The 22,706-nt window shown below is 35.4% G+C and overlaps 1 long non-coding RNA gene across 1 annotated transcript; it reads right to left on the reverse strand.

Moving 5' to 3' along the window:
• Positions 1–973: 973 nt before the first annotated feature.
• Positions 974–21,705, reverse strand: LOC118764409. The gene is made up of 3 exons (XR_005000223.1): positions 21,695–21,705; positions 17,570–17,574; positions 974–1,103 (listed from the first exon to the last, which is right to left on the reverse strand). It is a non-coding gene; the product is annotated as an uncharacterized LOC118764409 (long non-coding RNA).
• Between the last annotated feature and the right edge of the window lie 1,001 nt (positions 21,706–22,706).

A 22,706-nucleotide genomic window follows, 5' to 3' on the forward strand; every position in this document is an offset into this window, starting at 1 on the left:
TATTTGATATATTAATATTTTGGTTTTATACACAAACACACATACACACACACACACACACATTCGCACACAAACACACACACACATACACACATATATATGCAGGCATGGAGAGGTGCAGGAGTAACGAAGCGCAGGTGTGGTGATGTTGTAAGAAGTGTGCTTCCGAACCATACGGTTCTGAGTTCAATTCCACTGCGTGGCACCTTGGGCAACTGTCTTCAGTATAACCTCGGGCAGACCAAAGCCTTGTGAGTGGATTTGGTAGATAGAAATTGTAGGAAGTGAGCTGGCGGAAACGTTAGCACGCCGGGCGACATGCTTATCGGTATTTCGCCTGCCATTACATTGTGAGTTCAAATTCCGCCGAGGTCGACTTTACCTTTCATCCTTTCGGCGTCGATAAATTAACTACCAGTTACGCACTGGGGTCGATGTAATCGACTTAATACCTATGTCTGTCCTTGTTTGTCCCCTCTATGTTTAGCCCCTTGTGGGTAATAAAGAAATAGGTATTTCGACTGCCGCAACGTTCTGAGTTCAAATTCCGCCGAGGTCGACTTTGCCTTTCATCCTTTCGGGATCGATTAAATAAATACCAGTTACGCACTGGGGTCGATATAATCGACTTAATCCCTTTGTCTGTCCTTGTGTGACCCCTCTCTGTGTAGCCCCTTGTGGGCAGTAAAGAAATAAGAAACTCTAGGAAGCCTGTCGTGTATATATACATACATATACATATATGCATGAGTGCATACATATATGTGTGTGTATATATATATATATATGTGTGTGTATATATATGTATATATATATATATATATACATTTGTATATGTATACACACACATAGGTGTGTGCGTGTGATTATATCTGTGTCCGTGTTAGTTCCTCAGCACTGTTTGACAATCTCTTAGGTTTAGGGTGTTGCACTCAGGATTGCGAGATCGCGAGTTCGATTCCCAGACCGGGCGTTGCAATCATTTCATAAGGTGGCATGTGGCACACGGTGCACCTGAACAGGTAATGTCGATTTGATGGAGAGAGTGAGCTTATGTGAATACAAACATCCGATCACTATAAACAAATCATCTGTGTGGTCGTCTAACGGCAAGAGAATCCGTGATATACAGTAATCCCTCGACTATCGCGGATGTTACGTTCCACAACACCCTGCGATAGGTGAAAATCTGCGAAATAGAAACAGGACTGTACTGTATATTTTTAAAATTATTTTTATGATTTGTATATAGTTATTTGATTATAAATTGAAAACAATACCACGGAGGCATCGACGTAAGCTTAAATAATATAATAATAAACCGTGATAGGTGAACCGCGATATAGCGAGGGATTATTGTATGTACATATGTGAGTGTGTGTGTGTGTGTTCGTGTATGTATGTATATCACTTACTGTATCGACAATCTGATGTTGTTATCGCTGGCTAGGCGAGCAGGTGGACATTCTACTTCAACAGACCACATTCTGTTGCATTGTGATCTATTTACAGCTGAGTCGACCGAGACAACATGAAATGAAGTGTTTTGTTCAAAAACAGCGCGCAGCACCGGCCTGGGAATCGAAACCGTGGTCATGCAATCATGAGCACAACACTCTAACGATTACACCACGTGCCTTCATACTTATACACACACACTTTGTCCCCCTCTCTCTCTGTCTCTCTCTCTCTCTCACACACACACACATGTATATATACATGCATGTGGATATTTACTTATACATAAATATACACACATATACACAGGTGCAGGCACACAAGCAAACACATATATTTGCATTTACTTAGACATACATACGTACATATGCGCGTGTGGATGTATGTGTGTAGGTTTGTGTTAGGAGAATGGTGGCAGATAAATAAAGAAATAGATAGATATAGGCATGTTGGTGTTCTAAAAATCGTCTGTCTCTGCAGGAACAAAAAAAAAAAAATTATGTGTTGTTTCTGTATTCTCTCTCAGACATTTTCCAAAATTAATGCTGGCTGCTGTTGCAGAAAGCATTATAAATTGGAAGACGAAAATAAAACACAAAAAAAAGTTAAAATGAAAAATACGTCGTCTCAGTTGAATTTGGACATAGAACAATAAAGGAGCGGGGTGCAGGATGCAAAGACAATGGTAGATTTCGGGGTGGGATTTAAATTAAACTGGCAAGGAACTTGGATATAATAGAAATATATAAACAGAGGAATAAAAGCACATAAATATATAATTGAAAACATAACGCCAATTTGAAATTATTCTAGCGGCATGCTTTCAGCCCCCCAGCATTGACACCAAATATAGTTCGTGCATTCATTGGGTAATTTTATGTTATTTAGTATTTGTTCTTTTACTTTTTTTTTCCATTTCTTTTTTTTTTTTGTACCTCCATTTTGAGTTTTGTGATTTTTTGCTTGTTTGTTTTGGGTATTGTTTATTTTTTTTTTTTTTCCTCCTGGTTAAAGTATGTCTTGTTTGAAACTGTCAGCTCGAGTAAACTAACTGCAAACGACAGCTGCGTAATCACCACCACCAACACCACCAGCACTACCACCAGAACCACCACAGCCGCCGCCACCACTAACACATCATCATGATCATCCTAATCATCATGAATATCAGTTTTTAGAAGCATGTGGCAAAAAGTACCATCCTCATATATTCTCATAAATACACACACACACATATTATATATATATACATATATATATATATATATATATATACACATTTATATATATATAATATATATATCTATATATATATATATATATATATATATACATATATATTTATATATATACATATATATATATATGCATATATATACATAAATATATATACATATATATATATATACATATATATATACATATATATATATATATACATATATATACATATATATATATATATTATATACATATATATATATATATATATAATATTATATATATCATAATATATAATATTATATACAATATATATTATATATAATATACATATATATATATATATATACACATATATATATATATATGTATATATATATATATATATACATTTATATATACATATACATATATATATATATATATATATACATATATATTACATATATATATATAATATATATATATATATATATATATATATATATATATATATGTGTGTGTGTGTGTGTGTGTATGTATGTATGTATGGACGTAGGTATGCATTCCTCAATGGTTAAGTTGTCGGGCTCACAATCATGAGATAGTGACTTCGATTCCAGGACCGAGCTGTGTTGTATTCTTGAACAAAACACTTTATTTCAAGTTGCTGCAGGTCTCTCAGCTGTAGAAATGAGTTGTAACGTCACTGGTGCAAAGCTGTATCGGCGTTTGCATTTGCCTTGGTCAACATCAGTGGCACGGACAGTGAAGGCTGGTAAGCATCGGCGACTGCTGGTCTTCCGCTAACAACCTTCTCCAGACTTGTTCCTTAGAGAGTAACTTTCTAGATGCAATCCAATCCAATGGTCACTCATGACTGAAGGGTTTATATATATATATATATTATATAATATATATATATATATAGGCGCAGGAGTAGCTTATTACACACACCACATGGTTCCGATTCCAGTCTCACTGTGTGGCACCTTGGGCAAATGTCTACTATAGCCGCGGGCCGACCAAAACGTTGTGAGGGGTTTGGTAGACAGAAACTGAAAGAAGCCCGTCGTATATATATATATATATATATATATATATATATATATGTGGTGTGTGTGTGTGTGTGTGTGTGTGTGTGTGTGTGTGAGTGTGTGTGTGAGTGTCTGTGTGTGTATGTGTGTGTGCGCGCGTGTGTGTGTGAGTCTGTGTGTTTAAACGTGTGTGTTTACGTCCCCCGAAACTTAGCGGTTCGGTAAAAGACACCGATATAATAAGTACTAGGCTTACAAAAAACAAAACCTCGGGTCGATTGGCTTGACTAAAGGCAGTACTCCAGCATGGCCGCAGTCAAATAATTGAAACAAATAACAGGATAAAAGAATAAAGAATATATATATATATATATATATATATATATATATATATGCACATACACATCTATGTAAGTTTATATATACTTATTCATGCAGGCTTACATGTATCTATCTATCTATGTATCTAATTATCTATGCATCTATACATATATATATATAGTTTTTTCATAGCATTTTTGATTGCCTCGATAACTGACGAGATGCCGGGGCAGTTTTCCGTCCCGACATCCGAAACTCGGAGTGTTATTATGGCAACCGAATAATAGCCACATGTTATATTACAGATAAATTCCTCTATTTACATAATATCGAGGTCTCATTCATTCTGTTGTTATCTTACCATTACTATTAATATACATATATGCATACATACATACATACATACATACAAGCATACATATATATATATATATGTATGTATGTATGTATGTATATATGTATGCACATACACACAGAGGTATAGCTTTGTGATTAAGGAGCTCACTTTACAACCATATAGTTTCGGATTCAGCTTTACAGTTTACCACCTTCATCGAATATCTCTTACTTAAGCCCTGGGTTATTGCATGTGTATTTGGTAGACGAAATTGTTTGGAAGCCCGTCGTATACATACATACACTCCTATATATATATATATATATATATATATATATATATATATATATATAATACATTATTGGTGAATTGAAGAAATGGAGCTGAACGCAGATTGAACAGAAATCGTTTTATTTCATTCTACACGTGTTTCGAAAGGCACAAATTACCAAAATCCGATTGAATAATGGGACCATATTGTGTCTTTCTCTTCAGGAAGAAAAAGGAAATCCGTTGGAAAAACAAAAACAGAACAGAGGCGGAGCAAAAACAAATCGAACTGTGCTCCTAAGAGCCCATGGCGAAACTGTTTATCAGTGTATGTTGAGAACCGGTGGCTGAAGAATTCAACGGGTCAGGCATCGGTCAATCATGTGGTGAGGGTGTATAGATGTTCTTTGTGACCGAGAATAAAGTTCTGACTATTTAAGGAATATTGGATGTTTTATAAGGGGCGAGAAAAAATCTACTTAGAGACGTTGTGTGTGTATACTGTTCTATACATGTGTGTGTTGGCGTAGGGGTAGAAAACATTTTTTGTGTACGTGTGTGCGTTTGATCGTTCGGCTGTCAGTGGCTACTGCCGTGATAACCGTTGGGTGGCAGAAAGAAAAAAATTTAAAAAATATATATATATTATGTTTTATGTGTGTGTGTGTTCATCTAAGCCTGCCTTGTCAAGGAAACCCCCCGCTGTGAGAAAGCCAAGCCCCGTTTGTCTTACAGGAGTAATTCCCCTTGCAGTGGTTAATCGTAGATATCTTAAAGGCTGTTTACTGCTGTGATTTTTGCTACTAAGGTATCGGTTAAACTTTTGATTAATCTACTACAAGATTATACATCTTTCTATTTCACATTATATATATATATATATGTTATATATATATATATATATAATATATATATATATTATATATAATATATATATATATATATATATATATAGCTACATAAAGCGATGGGAGATATGTGTTACCATTGGTGGTGGCGATGTAGAGAAGGACGAATCCTTATGCCAAGTGTCGTTTATCTTAGTCGTTGGGAAGTGGGTCTGGGGAAAACCTAAATGAACGCCCCTTAGGGTGTACGTGTGTATATTTGTGTTTGTCCCTCCGCTGCTTGACAACCTGACTCGCTTTGTTCACGTCTTCTTAACCTGGCAGTTTGACAATAGGTACGTATTGAATAAATAGGAAACTTTATCAGAAACTATGCCTCCATCAAAGCGATGCCCCAATATGGCCGCAGTACGGTAGCTTAAACAAGTAAATGCTGAATGCTTTTTTTCATCATATTTAAAAGAAAGGGTATTATTTAATGACATTTTCTACAAATAACTTTCCGTTGGCTTCGGTTACAATTATATGGTAATTTAATATAGAAAGAAAAGTTTTGATTATTTAATAACAATTATGTGAGAAAGAAAAAAGCTTTTCAGAGCCATGTGATTCCTGCTATGTCTAGCATAGTAAATAACCACGTACGGGACAGAACACCATTGAGATTACTTAAAAGAGCGAGATTATGAATGCGATACTATAATCCACAAGGCCTGAAATTCTTGAAGGAAGAGAATTAGTCAATTACATCGACCCAATGCTCAATTGGGCCTTATTTCATCGACCCCGGAAGGATGAAAGGAAAAGTCGACCTCGAGTGGAATTTGAACTCAGAACGTAAAGACGGACGAAACGCCACTTAGCATTTTTCACGACGTGCTAACACTTCTGCCAGCTCGCCGCCATATGAATGTAATGAGATCATGAAAGAATTATCAATTCAATAATTAGTGGTAGTGTTGTCCTCCCTATTCTGCAAAGACTTCTTTAGGAGAAATTTCTTGAAATATTGCAGTATCCTCCAAACTAATTTTTTCTGCAGATTTCTATTTCTTGTAGCGATACCCGACGAATGTAAAAGAGTTCTGGAATCAACGTAATCTCGTTGACTCTGGATTAAGCTTATAATTTATAGAAAGTAACGATGGAATTATTTGGGTAACCTTTATATTTCGTGAACTTAAACAGATGATAGAAAAAAAACGCTTCCTCCTCAGTAAATTGAAATGTCGCATTGAATAAGATTTGTGATTGAATCGTGCATTTGAAATATTCAGTAATAAAAGAAATTTTAAAAATCGCATTTTGTTAACAAAAACTCTCGAACTATTTCCAGACAGTCTAACCTTTAATAGCTGCTTCATGTTAGTAAAAGTTACTTAATTCCCACTAATTAATAAACTGCTTTCTCCATTATTGTATAGTTTATACAGGTATGTATACGTTGATGGATTTATTACGTGAATACCTGTTCTTTGCTTGCTGATGTGTGTGCTTGCTTGCGCTCGAATTTCCAGAAATTTTATTCTTTAATTTCATTTAATGTTAGTAAAACAAACATATTATGGTGTACATAAAACATGAAATTTTGAGTAACCTTAGGATTATAAACTGGAACTATATAAACCCATGCTGTAATTATTCATTGCCTCTTGGGTTTTAGGTAATCTTTACTCGTTAGTATTACTGTGTACGCGATCCTTTCAGTCAGAGCACTTTACCAAAAATCTATGCGCGTGAGCACACATGCATAGATATAATTATATATATTTTAATGTATGTAAAAACACGTGTGTGTATGCATACATACACACACATACACAGACACACCATTCTTATAGGTGTATACATATATACATGCATGCATTACAGTGTATAAAATAAACAGGGATGCAGCAAATATTCACTCACTCATATATATATATATATATATAAATACATATATATATATATATATACATACACACACATATATATATTTATTTATATACATATGTTTATATATATATATATATGCATATATATATACATATACGTTTATATATAATATATATATATATATATATATATATATATATATATATATATATATACACGCAGGCACATAGAATGTATAAGATAAAACACGAACGCAGCATGCTGAAGGATGAAGGATGATGTAGGTCGGAATGAATTTTCATGCTGTTAAAACAAACAATTCCTGAATAATAACAAATCTTGAAAGAGGAAGAGAAAAAAAAGAAACGAAAAGAGTTGAGAAGCTGTCTGAAGATTAGAAGAGAACTGACAGAGAACATATGAAAGGAAAAGTGTGATGTTTAGATAACTAGAAGTGGAGAGGCGAAACCTGGACGAAAACATTTAAGAGACAGAGACTCTGGGAGTAGTAAAGTACAAGATTTCTGTAAGAGTAGATCGTCTGTGAACAAATGATTTATGGAGAGAGAGAGAGAAAGGGAGAGAAGTATGAGCTAGCAGATGAAATAGGAACAGATATGTGAAAGTGGAGCTAGAAGAGAGGAGATGAAATGAAAAAAACAAGAGAGAAGAGAAATGGAAAAAAATCATTATGTAGAAGACAACAGATGAGATGAGATAGAAGTACATTAGGTCATTTGAAATGTGCGGTGGAAACATCTAGATGTGAATAGATAAAAGAAAGAGGTAAAATAATGTTATGAGAAGACATGCTGCCGGTGTTGAATATGAGGAAATTATCTGTGATGGTGGGAAAACCGATGAGAGTGTTGACAGTTACCTCCCTTTAAACCAGTTGTCTCATCCATTGGCTACCGGATGGCACACGTCGTGGTGTTGCTTTGTGGGAGAATTAAATCTATAGCTTTTGGGCGGCGCAACCTGCTGCGATTCCAAGTAATGTAACGGTCAAACATAACCACCTCTTATGTATAAGAATACGGACAAACAGAATCTGCCTTTATCTCTTTCTATACTATTACTGCAATTTGCATGCTTTATAAAGATTAAAACGATTTACGGCCGCATTTGGAAATACTTATCTTCTCTCTATTTTTGCATTTGGACAATGTCTACCTTCTACATTTCAGCTTTCTTTGTTAGGAGCATAAGAATTAGAGAATAAGAATTTATCTTTATGTAAGCATGTTATATCTTTCTCGTCTCGTATATTAAGTAATTCTGACTTGACAATTAATGCTTAAATTACAGCAATTATTTTAACGGTTATATGAAGATGGTTATAAGGTGGTTATCCGTCTTTTTAGAGGGCAATATATTTGGGGGATCACTTATTATATCAATCGATCGTTTGTTGTGATTTTTATTGTTATTGTTCCTAGTTTCGTAGGAATCTAGCTTTTTATTGTTAATAGAGGCTATGATAGTAGCTAGGTTGCGAGTTAGGCTATGGCCTATTATAATTTTATTGCGAAAGATTTCTGAGTATTTCGTATTCATATTGAAGTGCTTATTTATAAGTTTCATTATAGGTTCAACTATATTGCCAACAACACCACGCAGTGAAACTAAATCTGGAACCGCGTGGTTGAGAAGCAGGTAGGCTTCCTGACACTCTCAATCTTGGAAATTTACTCACAAGTCATTGGTTAACCCGGGGCTGTAGTGGAAATCATTCAACGTACCGTGCAACGGAACTGATCTCGAAGCGACATGTTTTTAAAGCGACGGTTTTAAATTCTTAACCACACATACATGTTCTGTACCTAATGATATGAAAATAAAAAAAAACACACCATATGAAAAGAAAATTACAGATAAAATGGAATGAGTATTAAAATGAAACTAAAGCATGAAACAGAGAAAGCTGAATTAAAATAGAATCTAAGAGTTAAGAGATAAGTTGAGAAGAGATCTCGAAGAAACAAGTAGAGAACGCAATTAGTTACAAATATCAGGAATTCTTCGTGTATTTTTCCTCTTTTATTTTTATGTGATATATTTTTTTGTATTTAAAAATTTTATATTTCTACTCGAAAAATTGACAGGCTGGAAAAATAACGAAAGAAAAATAAGTAAACGATAAATTAAAAAAAAAGAAACAAGCCAAAAAAATGCCATTAAAAAGTAGAAAGAAACTCAAACATAAATATTTAAAATAAAAAAAGAAACAATCAACTATTTTATATTATAGCAACTTATTACAAGCTGACAGAGACAAAATGTGAGTAAATTTTCATTACTGAAAACAATAAAGACAAAATGTTAAAAGACTAAAAGTATATATATAAGAATAAAGCTGGAAAGACTAAACTAAAATATATATTTATCTATTGAGAAACTAAAACAAAAGCCAAATAAATAAAAAAAAATCATGATGATGTTGATGATGATGATGATGATGATGGTGATGATGATGATGATGAGGATGATGATGATGAAGGTGGTGATGATGACGATGACAGGGGAGGAGGAGGAGGAAGCAAACGACGACGACGATGCCGATGATGATGGTGGTGAGGATGGTGATGATGGTGGTGACGATGATCATGATAGGGAAAGAGGGGGATGAAGCAGACGGCGACGATGACGATGATGATGACAGTGATGACGGTGACGACGATGATGGTGATGAGGATGGCGTTGATGTTGATGATCATGATAGGGGAGGAGGAGGAGGAGGAAACAGACGACGACGATGATGATGGTGATGACAGTGATGACGACGGTGATGATGATGATGATGATGATGATGATGAAGATTATAATGATGATGATGATGATGATGGTGATGAGCAAGAGGAGGGGCAAGCTTAAAGGCAGTATTCAAGCTCTGGATTAACCGTAACGGTTAAATCAAATTAAATAGGCACTAACGATGGGCTCTATATCTCTCATGCACTTTTCACTGCTTAACTTACTCAACAAGGCCAGCCTCTCTCCTGTTCCCTGTTATAACCATTGCCAGCAGCATTCTGCTGCTGCTTCCCCTCCTCCTCCTCCTCCTCTTCTCCTCCTCCTCTCCTTTCCTCATATTAATCAGGATTGACGTCATCCTATTCATGTCATCATCCTCTTAGAGTAACTCTATGTCAGCGGATATGAATAGCATAGTGTGCCCACAATTTCAACAGACCCGCTATACAGATTGTGATAGACTGCGATCTGGACTGTCAACTGAAGACGTTTAGAGCTGTGGTTCTCAACCCTGTTTTTACCTATGGAACATTTTGATTCTTATTTTACTCGGATGGGACCTCGCAGTCATTAAATAATCCTATTATATTTTTACAGTTAGATACAATTATGAATTGTTTAAAAAGAATGTTAACATATATTGTTGTGTGTATTGTGGAAATATAACTAATTTATTGCGTATAAATTTTAAAAAGCAAAACTTTATATGGACTCGCCAGGTTCATATAAACACCGGTTGAGATGCACTGGTTGAGAGGAAACCTCAGTTATTGGAATCAAAGTGCTTCATGACCACGAAGAAAGACCTACGATGATAGGGTTTCGTCAACCAGTTAACTGGAAGTTCAGCGGGGTAATTTATTTTAACTGGTGTTGAATCTTATTTGACGAGAAACTATTAAAGAAAAAGATATAGACTATATCAAGGCAAAACAATAAGGCAAAATAACTGTTTAGAGTGTTAACTAGTCAAAGTATTAGTTGTGGCTATTAGAAACGTTGTCGCAATAAACGTGAAAGTCATAAAAAATGATATGTGACTAATTTCTAAGACACGGTCTCAAAGCGATGAAAATATTTTCATAACTTAAATTTAAATGTTGAAGTGAATCTAACGGAATTTTTGTGTTTCTTAAAGGCTTATAAACATCTTCCACACTGCAATTGTTTTCGTTCCAGCACACGATCTCAAATCAGGTCACTTGCTATGCAAGTACATCTCTGAAAAATGCATAGTTACCTCTAAAATGTTTGCTCTTAAGGAAGAAGAGTGAAAAAACTGTCCGATGCATATAGGTGGAACGGACAAAACGTGGTAAAAAAGTAAAAACTATGTCTTATGGGCTTCGATCAATGAAGGAAAGATTGATGATGAATGCCCGAAAGACTGGAAATAATAGTGGACTAGAGATGATTGAGTTATTTACTTACTTTCATGTGCTGTCACATAGCTCGTTAGAAAATATGGAACGTTGCGTAAAACCGATAACAGGCGCTAAGATAAGGGGCTGGTGGTGAGTTGCTGTGTGAGGGAGAAATAGTAAGGTTTAGATGGTCAGCTCCACAAAGCTTATCAATGCACGCTAGATCTGTTTACGTCCCTCTTCGTTGAGCTTTAGCATAATTGGAACATCGTCAGTTGTTTTAATAAGGGAGTTGATGCGTAACGAAGGTAGAATGAATATTAAAGTGACATTAGCAAAAATCCCCGACCATAACTTTGTCTAACGCATATTTCAAGGTTAAGGCCAAAGTACTCACAAAGATGTTGGCATTTGTCGTCAGTCCTGGCAAAATCATGCGTTGATTATGTGTGGTTTCCTTCATTTACCAAAATCGTTAAACGTAATAATTGTATGAAGTCTTCGTCCTTTCCTTCTGTGTACTTTTGTTCGTTGTTACATGTTTGTGAACATGGATATATATTTCTTTTAATTGTACGTTAGATGAATGGATCCTAGTTTCAAATAATGAAGCAATTATTATTATTATTATTATTCAGTAGTTTTATTTTTATAGCGTGCTTTCACGTCACTACCGAGCGCAGCTCTGTGTGCCTTGGGTATGTGCTGTGATTTGTTGTGATGCTCTGATGGTTATTGTATGGAAAGTTATTATTATTATTATTATTATTATTATTATTATTATTATTATTATTATTATTATTATTATTATTGAGAGAACAGTGCATGCCATCAAAGTGACACTGGGGTACAAATATATGAAACCCAATATACCCATCATGACTACTTGTCTGGTAAGGGTACACCAGGCATATGCATCACAACCATATGTCTGTGACATGGTGATATCATATCAAGACAAGCTACGCGTGACCTTGCAGGTGGGAGCCTAGTTAGATTTTTCTTCTGGTCGAGTAGCCCATCCCGCTCAAAAGGTCCCTGAATAAGGATTGTTTAAGGATGTTGAACGAACCACCCATGTTTCCATAGGTTAATTGTCCAAACCTCTAAATTTTCCTTTCAATACAAGGCTATGATGCTCCCCAACTACTTCTGTTCGTGATCAGAGATGCACATATTGTCAACCACTAAGGGACATGCTCAACTGGTTAAGGTCAAACAACTGACAAGCAAATCTGTGGTATTGAGCAGAATATTTGCCGTAGCCCATCTTTTATAACAAGACAAAACAATGTACATGATAACACTTGCAATCAGTTAAGATCAGAAGCCACGAGAACCACTGCCTGGTATTGCATCATGGCATTTATTATTATTATTATTGTTCAGTAGTTTTGTTTTTATAGTGTGCTTTCACTTCACTACCGAGTGCAGCTCTGTGTGCCTTAGGTATGTGCTGTGATTTGCTGTGATGCTCTGATGGTTATTGTATGGAAAGTGTTCTGCGTAGGATGTGTGCAGTGCCTAGTAGTGCAATTTTCTGCATGTTATATGTGTTTGTAAGTCCTGGTGTTTTTGTTATGTATTTGTCTGAATATTTTTTTTATCGTGCCTAATGCACCTACTATGATAGGAATTGTTTCTGTTTTTAGATTGCACATTCTTGTTACCTCTATTTCCAGGTCTTTGTATTTTGAAAGTTTCTCCATTTCTTTTAGAGAAACGTTGTCATCTGCCGGTATTGATACATCAATTAGAAAGCATTTTTTTCTTCATGATCCCTGACAACTATATCTGGTCTGTTGGCCTTAATTTCGCTATCTGTGTGTATCGGCATATCCCAGAGTATGGTTGCTTTCTCGTTTTCTGTGACCTTTTCCGGTGTGTGCCTATACCATCTTTTTTCTGTTGTTATTCCATAATGTTGGCATAGCTTCCAGTGTATGTAGGTTCCAACTCTGTCATGTCTGTGAATATATTCCTTCTTAGCCAGGACTGGGCAGCCAGACATAATATGATTTATTGTTTCTTGTACATCTCCACATATTCTGCAGTTACTTGTTATATTTCTTTTCATTACATGTTTTTGGTAATTTCTGGTGAGGAGGCTTTGGTCTTGTGCTGCAATTAAAAATCCCTCTGTCTCTGCTTTGAGTACTGAGCTTCTCAACCATTGCTGGGATTTTTCTTTGTCTATTTCTTTTGCGTTTAGTTTAGTCCAGTATTTACCATGAAGGGGATTTTCTTGCCATCGTTTTATCATGGTTCGTTGCTGTTCTATTTTTAGTTTGGATTTCATTTGTTTTACAGCTTTTGTTGTTTCTTCATCATCATCATCAACATCATCAACTTCTTCTTCTTCTTCTTCTTCTTCTTCTTCTTCTTCTTCTTCTTCTTATTATTATTATTATTATTATTATTATTTATTATTATTATTATTATTATTATTTATTAGGTGGTATGATTTCTTGTTTGTATTTGTCAGCTTCCTTAAATATTGAGAACAGTTTTTTGTTTTGCTCGTGTTTTGCCGCTATTTGTATCAGTTTTCCTTTCTTCAGGAGTAGATATTTTTGCAGTCCTATGGTGGTTATTTTGTAGTAGTTTTCCCGCTGTATAAGGCCTCTACCACCTTCTATACGTTGTATATATAGTCTTTCTATGTCAGATTTTGGGTGATGCATCCTAGATCCTGTCATTATTTTTCTTGTTTTCCTATCTATTTTGGTCAGTTCATTTAGTGTCCAGTTAAGGATATTGTAGCTGTAACTTATAACTGGGACAGCTAAAGTGATAATACCTATTATCTTGTTTTTAGCATTGAGCTCTGTTTTTAGTATCGATCTAACTCGTCTATAATATCCTTTTTTTATTTTCTCCTTCATTTGTGTGTGTTGTGTCTAATCTAGTTCATGGACTCCTAAGTATTTGTTATTATTATTATTATTATTATTTTTATCATTATTATTATTATTATTATTATTATTATTATTATTATTATTATTATTATTTAGGCAGCAAGCTGGAAGAATAGTGAGCACGCCGAACAAAAATGAATAGTGACATTTCGTTCGTATTTACGTTCTGTGTTCAAATTCTGCCAAGGTCGACTTTGGATTTCATCCAATTGAGATCGATGAAATAAGTGCCAGTTTAATTCTCGGATCAATTTAAGCAACCAGTCCTTACTTCTAAAATTTCAAGCATGTACCGATATATGAACATTTGAATATGAGATTTGTTAGTGCGTCGGACAAAATGCTCTGCAGAATTTGTTCCTGTTCATTTGGTTTTTAGTAAATTCTCGTCATAGCTAACTTTCAATATAGTAACATTTAACTTTAGAAATTAAATATAATGTGATTTTCCTGAATTTGAAGGCGTTTGGCCAAGTGGTTACCGTGTCGTATTCATGGTCGTAAGATTCTGATTTCAATTCGTGGACTGGGTGAAGCATTGTGTTTTTGATCAAACCACTTCATTCCACGTTGACCAGTCCACCGTCGAGCAAAAATGAGTACGCTTGCGACGGACCGGCGTCACATCCAGGAGGTAAATACATATACGACACAGAAACTTGGAAACCGGCCCTTATGATTTCTTAGGGCACGAAAAGAGCGCTCGTGCTCTCTTGGCTCTTTCCCTCGACCATCTACATCATGCTCTTCCACGTTACTCAAAATCAATATCTATTAGTATAACTAAATCCTATTTACTAGTGTTTGCTCTTGCAATTTCCACTAACATAACTGAATTTACATGATTTGCACTAAAATCAAGTCGTCCACTAACTAGATCTATTCATTCAACGATTTCCACTGTTATCCCAAAATTCAAAACAACCCAGCTGGTAAATATTCTCAATAAATATTCTGAAAATATGGTTTCCGCTATGAAGATATCTTTGTTTCAGTTCTATTAGACATTAGTAATTCCATTTCGTTTTAAAGATTTTGACATAACCAGTCATTCTTTAAAACAGAGGAAACAATGTATTTTTTCTTTGCCTTCTTTTAAGATTTACGAGATTTTTTTTTGGGCTTTAGTTTCTTGTATTTTTTTTTTGCGTTGTATCTCTAGCTGTAACTCGAGTAAAGAATAGATAGTTTTTGGAGCTTATTATCATGAGCTGGTATATGTATGCTGTCATGCTATGATAAAATAAGAAGTTGCATAAAAAAAAAATTAAATATACATTGCATATATTGTACAAAAGGAAAGAACAATGATAAGATAGGAATTCAATTTAGATTATATACGTACTTCATCATAACACACAGAGTTTTACATACGAGCACACACATATCTGCATCTACAAATACACCTAGACACAAACACACACACGGATATATACGTACATACACTCACCAATAGATAAATGTATATATATGTATAAATGTATATGTACATATGAATGTATATGAATATATGTTTGTATTTTTATAAATATATGTGTATACTTTTTTGTGTGCGTTAGAATGAGACGGTTAGAAACTGCAAATCTAAATCAGGTATATGTCTTTTCTTGAAGTAATGCTTATGCTACAAAGGAAGGTCCAAACCTCATTATATTGTGGATCCTGAGGGCTTATTGACGTTTTGTTTCGATGACTTTTAATCATGACAGAAAACCAAGTTCTACCACTCCCGGGGCTTTACTATATGTAGCAACTTGAAAATGATATCTGTTGATCCTCGAATGATAGATCATCCAAGAGAAATGACGAAGGAACATCATTTCCAAAATGCTTCAATATGAAGAGATACACTTCCATTGCAAAAAACATGTCCTCTTTACACAAACTTGAAATAATTTTGTTATTGTTCAGTGAATTTACTGTCTGCGCTTTATCGTTTACTTGTTTCAGTCATTGGACTACAGCCATGTTAGAGCAGCGCCTTGAAGGGTTTTAGTTGAACGAATCGACTGCAGTATTTATATATATTTTTTTAGCCCGGTACCTTATCCCATCGAGCACTTATGTCGAGCCGCTAAGTTTTCGGAGACATAAACAAACAAAAACCGGTTCACAAGCAGTGGTGGGGGAAAATCTCTCTCTCTCTCTCTCGAACACATACACACACACATACACACACACACATACACGCACATACACACACACATGCACACACACACATACACGTATATATATATATATATTTCGTATTTCCGTCTATCTGGTCCACACACGAATACATGTAAGGTTTTTACAATTTAAAAAGTTAAAAAGTAAAGATACCTTTCGGTTATGAATAACCATGGGATTGCACCTAGAAAGTTACTCTCCGGGGCACAAGTCCGGGTAAGATTGTTTATGGAAGACCAGCAGTTGCCCATGCATACCAGCCTCTCCCTCTCCACACCTTTGATATTATCCTAAGGAAAGGCAAAGGCCGATACAGCTGGGCACTAGTGACGTTGCAACTCATTTCTACACTCAATGAACTGGAGCAACGTGAAATAAAGTGTCTTGCTCAAGAACACAACACCCAGCAGATGCGGGCATCGAACACACAGCCTCATGATTGTGAACCCGACGCTCAAGCCACTGAGCTATGCGCCTTCACAATTTAGCGACTCCGCAATTACTAACGTAGATGTATTAGAACATGTTTCAAAAAATAATCACAGACGCCTGTAGGGAAAATATTTGATATCATTACTACATCACAGAGTCTACAGGATATCATTCAACTATATGGAAACATTATATAAATTTTAAAAAAAGCAGATATTTGGATTGCACCTTGTCTCTCTGCCTTTGATATATCTACTCCATCAGGGCTAGTAGGGTTTACACTACAACCCCACTCCCACTCCAGCAACGTCATCAACAACAAAAGAACAATAGCAACAACAAACAATACTTCTAGCTTCCCCAACTCATCATACCTACTGGTATTCTACCAGTAGTTTATATTAGCTAAAACCTTTTCAGACGCTCTCTAACTAGAATAGAACGCCGCAGTATGTTTCATCTTCAAGCTGAACCAGTTCTCAAGGCGGATAGCTGGCAGAGACGTTAGCACCTTGGGCGAAATGCTTTGTGGTATTTCGCCTGCCGCTGCGTTGTGAGTTCAAATTCCGCCCAGGTCGACTTGGCCTTTCATCCTTTCGGGGTCGATAAATTAAGTACCATTTATGCACTGTGGTCGATGTAATCGACTTAATCCGCTTGTCTGTCCTTCTTTGTCCCCTCTATATTTAGACCCTTGTGGGCAATAAAGAAATAAGAGCAAGATCTACCAACAGCTGATCACTTCTCATTATTCCCAACAGCAAGGCGGCGAGCTGTCAGAATCGTCAGCACGCCGGGCAATAAGCTTAGTAGTATTTCGCCCGCCGCTACGTTCTGAGTTCAAATCCCGCCGGGGTCGACTTTACCTTTCATTCTTTGAGGGTCAACAAATTAAGTACCGATGAAACACTGGGATCAATGTAATCAATCTGTCCCCATCTCAAATTTCAGGCCTTGTGCCTCCAGTAGAAAGGATTATTTCCTACAGCACACAGTAGATGGAAACTAAAGAGAACGTCTAATAGAGAGCTGCATTTTCATTCAAGACTTCAACAAAAACAATGCTATTTCCAGCCATATCCACAAAGTCCTTGGAAATATCAAACACGTAATGCACAAAATCAAAAATTCGGAAAACCCAATCGGCAAGTTCTACTTAGACAATTTCATTATATCTTTGATTTGAACCAAGACTTGATCACGCCTAGAATGTGATTCTTCAATCTGGAATTTTTGACAGCGTGTTCTGTCTGTCTCTCATCAGAAATTTCGTATTAAACTAATCTGTTGCGGAAATGACTAATTACATACAAGTGTCATCGTCTTTACACTGGGCCCCAAATCAATTAGTCTTTTCCTTTATTTAAATTTTATTTATTTATTTATGCGCCCTTTCCAAGCCTAGCCAGACTCATGGGTCCGGTTTCCCGGTTTCTGTGGTGTATGTGTTCCCCCCAACCCAGCTGGAGGGGACGCCAGTCCATCGCAGCGTTACTCAAGAAACAGGAAGAGAGAGTGAGAGAAAGTTGGGGCGAAAGAGCACAACAGGATCGCCATCCCACCCTGCCGGAGCCACGTGGAGCTTTTAGGTGTTTTCGCTCAATAAACACACACAACGCCCGGTCTGGGAATCGAAACCGTGATCTGCTGCCCTAACCACTGGGCCATTGCGCCTCCACTTTTTATTTTTATACGTTTCATTATTTACAATAATCCGACTACAACGGAAATCATACATCATATTTAATGAAGGAGTCGACACATCAAATGATTACATTATTTTGTCAATTAGTACAATTTTTATTAACCAAAAAATGATGAAAGACTAGATGGCACTGGGCGTAACCAAATGCCAGAAAGAATGTCGTAGATTTATTACCAATTGCTCTAATCACCCGAATATGATCATACCAAGGCTTTGAGATCAAATATCTTGAAGCACTTTTCTTCGACAAAAGTACCATGCATATGACCCATAGATTTTGTTTAAACGTTTGGCTTGAGTGCGAAAATGCAAAATATATTTAAGAAACTTGGAATCTGCGAATTGGTAGAATGTTTAGATTACTGGATGTAAAGGCACGATATTTATTTCGACTGTCTACACTCGATGTTCAAATTCCGCCAAGACCAACTTTGCTTGTCTGGGCGGGGGGGGGGATAAAGCATAAATTGGAGGTGGTGAATTAACGGAACTTCGAGAGGATCGGGCGATGATATCTGAGCATTCTGGCAGCAATAACTGCGACTTTACTGGGGTAAGCAGTATCGGGCCAAGTAACTAGCTTTCCCTTAGACAAGAATCTGATGAATGGGGAGAAGAAACTGCAAGCATGAAGGGCAAATAATAGACATCACCAAAAAGTTTTATCAAGGCCTACACCTACATATTCAGAGGCACGGTTGGCCTCGAACAAGAGTGGGCCTACATTTAGAAAACTAATATGTATTCAATTAAATTCGTATGTATTTCTTTGAGGTAGAAGCAATCCTTGCTCCCCAACCAATTCTTTTAAGACAAATCTAATGTTGTTTGCGCTCTTATAATAAAGCTGATGATGTGTCTTAGCATTATTCAGTATAGCAGATATAGAAAAATATGTTGAACTAATCGGAAGGAATAAATGATTAAGACTTCCGGAGATATATGTGAGATTTAATAAACTACTTCACCATATATATATTGATATAATTTTGAAAAATAATTTATTCTTGACCTAAGATCTATGAGCCGGATTTGAAAACAGCATTAAACTGGGTTTGAGAAGAGAGATAAAAATCGAAATCGAAAAAATTATCACATGCTTTGTCCATCACGAGAATTTCGCAAAAAACGCACAAAAACACATTGTGGCAGATTTTGTTATAAATGCATACATGCATACAGACGTGCATGAATAAAGTCATGTATGCAAGCACACATACACACACACACACACACACACACACACAGAGGCACACACACACGTACACACACATTAAAATGCAAACACAGTGAATAGAAAAAACAATAGTGCGGACTCAGTTACGCACACGAAAGCCAACAAAAAAGCACAGATGTTTCTCTAATATATTGAAGACAAGTGTATAAATATTTGTTAATAAGTTTCTTTGTTGATTTTTCCAATAATTTCGAACTGACAAGTGTCAATTTTATTCAAACCGCTAAATAAAGTATGGTAAATGATACACCTTTTCATCTGCCAGGAAAAATATCAATAAGGAACTATGGGAGAAAAAAATCAATAAAATGATATTAGGAAATATTTAGGTCGTTTACTTAATAAAAGTTGTTGACAGAAAGATGGTTACTTCCAGACACCACGCAGAAGATGTGTGTATATCTATCTATCTATCTATCTATCTATCTATCTATCTATCTATCTATCTATCTATCTATCTATCTATCTATCAACAATCTATCTATCATCTATCTATCTATCTATCTATCTATCTATATATCTATCTATCTATCTATCTATCTATCTATTTATCAACCAATCTATCTATCATCTATCTATCTATCTATCTATCTATCTATCTATCTATCTATCTATCTATCTATCTATCTATTTATCAACCAATCTATCTACCTATCTATCTATCTAGCTATCTATCTATCTATCTATTTATCAACCAATCTATATATCTATCTATCTATCTATCTATCTATCTATCATTTATCTATCTATCTATTTATCCACCAATCTATCAATTTATCTACCAGCTTGTCTATGTATGTATGTATGTATGTATGTATGTATATATGTTTCTATCTATCTATCTATCTATCTATTTATTTCCATCTCTCTCTCCCCCTCCGCCCTCTCTCTCTCTATATATATATGTATATATATATGCATGTGTGTGTGTGGGTGTGTTTGTGTGTGTGCGTGTGTGTTTGTGTGTGTGCGTGTGTGTGCATGTGTATTGATATAAGAGAACAATACACCAAATTGAAAACTCATGAATGCATAGATATGCGTTTGTCTGGTTGTTTGTACATGTTTACACACACACACACACACACACACACACACACACACATACACGCACATATATATATACATATATTCGTGTATGTGCGGTGTGGGAGCGTCCGTAAAAAAGTATGTAATTTATATTTGACTCCAATATGTGTTTCATCTTTATATTTTGGCTTCTTGTTTCATAAGATTTCTAAATATGTTGGCAACTTGTCGACTTCAATTTCTACATTATACGTCCAATGTTAATAACATAAGTTTATTATGGAAACTACAAGAACGGTGCAGATTTCTGGTGAAGCTTAATATATGAGTGGTATAAAAGTTCAGGAGTAGATAAATGATATAAGACTAAACGAGAGAAAAAAAAATTTTTTTGAATCATTTCAATCGTATGAAATTGCTTAGAGGTAGGCAATATAATAAAGACACCTGGTGAGGGATGTATTAAGATATTCGTGACTTGGGAAATACAGCTCTTCCTTTGCTACTAATGTAATTGTTGCGTTGTACGAAATCTTAAAGGAGGTTCTCACTGTACAATATAATTTGATATATGACAATTTAATAGATGATATCTCATTTGAGTGTTCGGCTGAAGATATAGATAACCTTGTGTTAGATTAGATAAGTCCAGGCAGGGAATTGGGTTATGAAAAGAAAATAAAACATACGAATATATAAACGATTGAATCGTTTAGTTTAATATTTAAATGCACATTTTCTTGTTACAAGTGAATATGTATCATATTATATATATATATATATACATGAAAGGTATTGCTATCCAGAAGACCCAAGATGGCAGGTAAGGATACGTAAGTACTACGGGGGGACCGTAGGTGTCTCATATAAGTTAACATATATACATATATATGTATACATATATATATACATATATATATATATACATATGGGTGAATGGGTATATATGTGAATATATATATATGTACGCGCAGGAGTGGCTGTGTGGTAAGTAACTTTGTAACCAACAACATGATCCTGGGTTCAGTCCCACCGCGTGCCATCTTGGGCAAGTGTCTTCTACTATAGCCTCGGGCCGACCAAAGCCTTGTGAGTGGATTTGGTAGACGGAAACTGAAAGGAACCCGTCATATATATATATATATATATATATATATATATATGCATATGCATGTGTGTGTATTTGAGTGTTTGTCCCCCAACATCGCTTGACAAATGATGCGGGTGTGTTTACGTCCCCGTAACTTAGCGGTTCGGCAAAAGAGGCCGATAGAATAAGTATTAGGCTTACAAAGAATAAGTCCTGGGGTCGATTTGTTCCACTAAAGGTGGTGCTCCAGCATGACCTCAGTCAAATGACTGAAACGAATAAAAGAATGAAAGAATAAATGAAATATTCTCAGACTTACATATTTACCGTTATACATGTATACACATAATATATATATATACGTGTGTATGCATTGATATATATGTATCGTATGTATGATATGGTATGAATGTATATATGCATGTACACATGTATGTATACATCAGGTCATCCCCTAAGTTCTCTCCGATTTTATCTTTTTTTAAATTGAATGAAATTTAATAGTATTTTAGAATGTCTAATGGAATTAAAAATTATTTTTATGCATTTGTGTACACTTAAACTAATTAAATATTATTTTACAGAATAATAGAATTAAAGTTTCTTTGATTAAAACCCTTTCTAACATGAAAGTATCCAAAGATTATTTAAGGCAC

The sequence above is a fragment of the Octopus sinensis genome, linkage group LG8 (genome assembly GCF_006345805.1).
Source record: "Octopus sinensis linkage group LG8, ASM634580v1, whole genome shotgun sequence".
Lineage (NCBI taxonomy): Eukaryota > Metazoa > Mollusca > Cephalopoda > Octopoda > Octopodidae > Octopus > Octopus sinensis.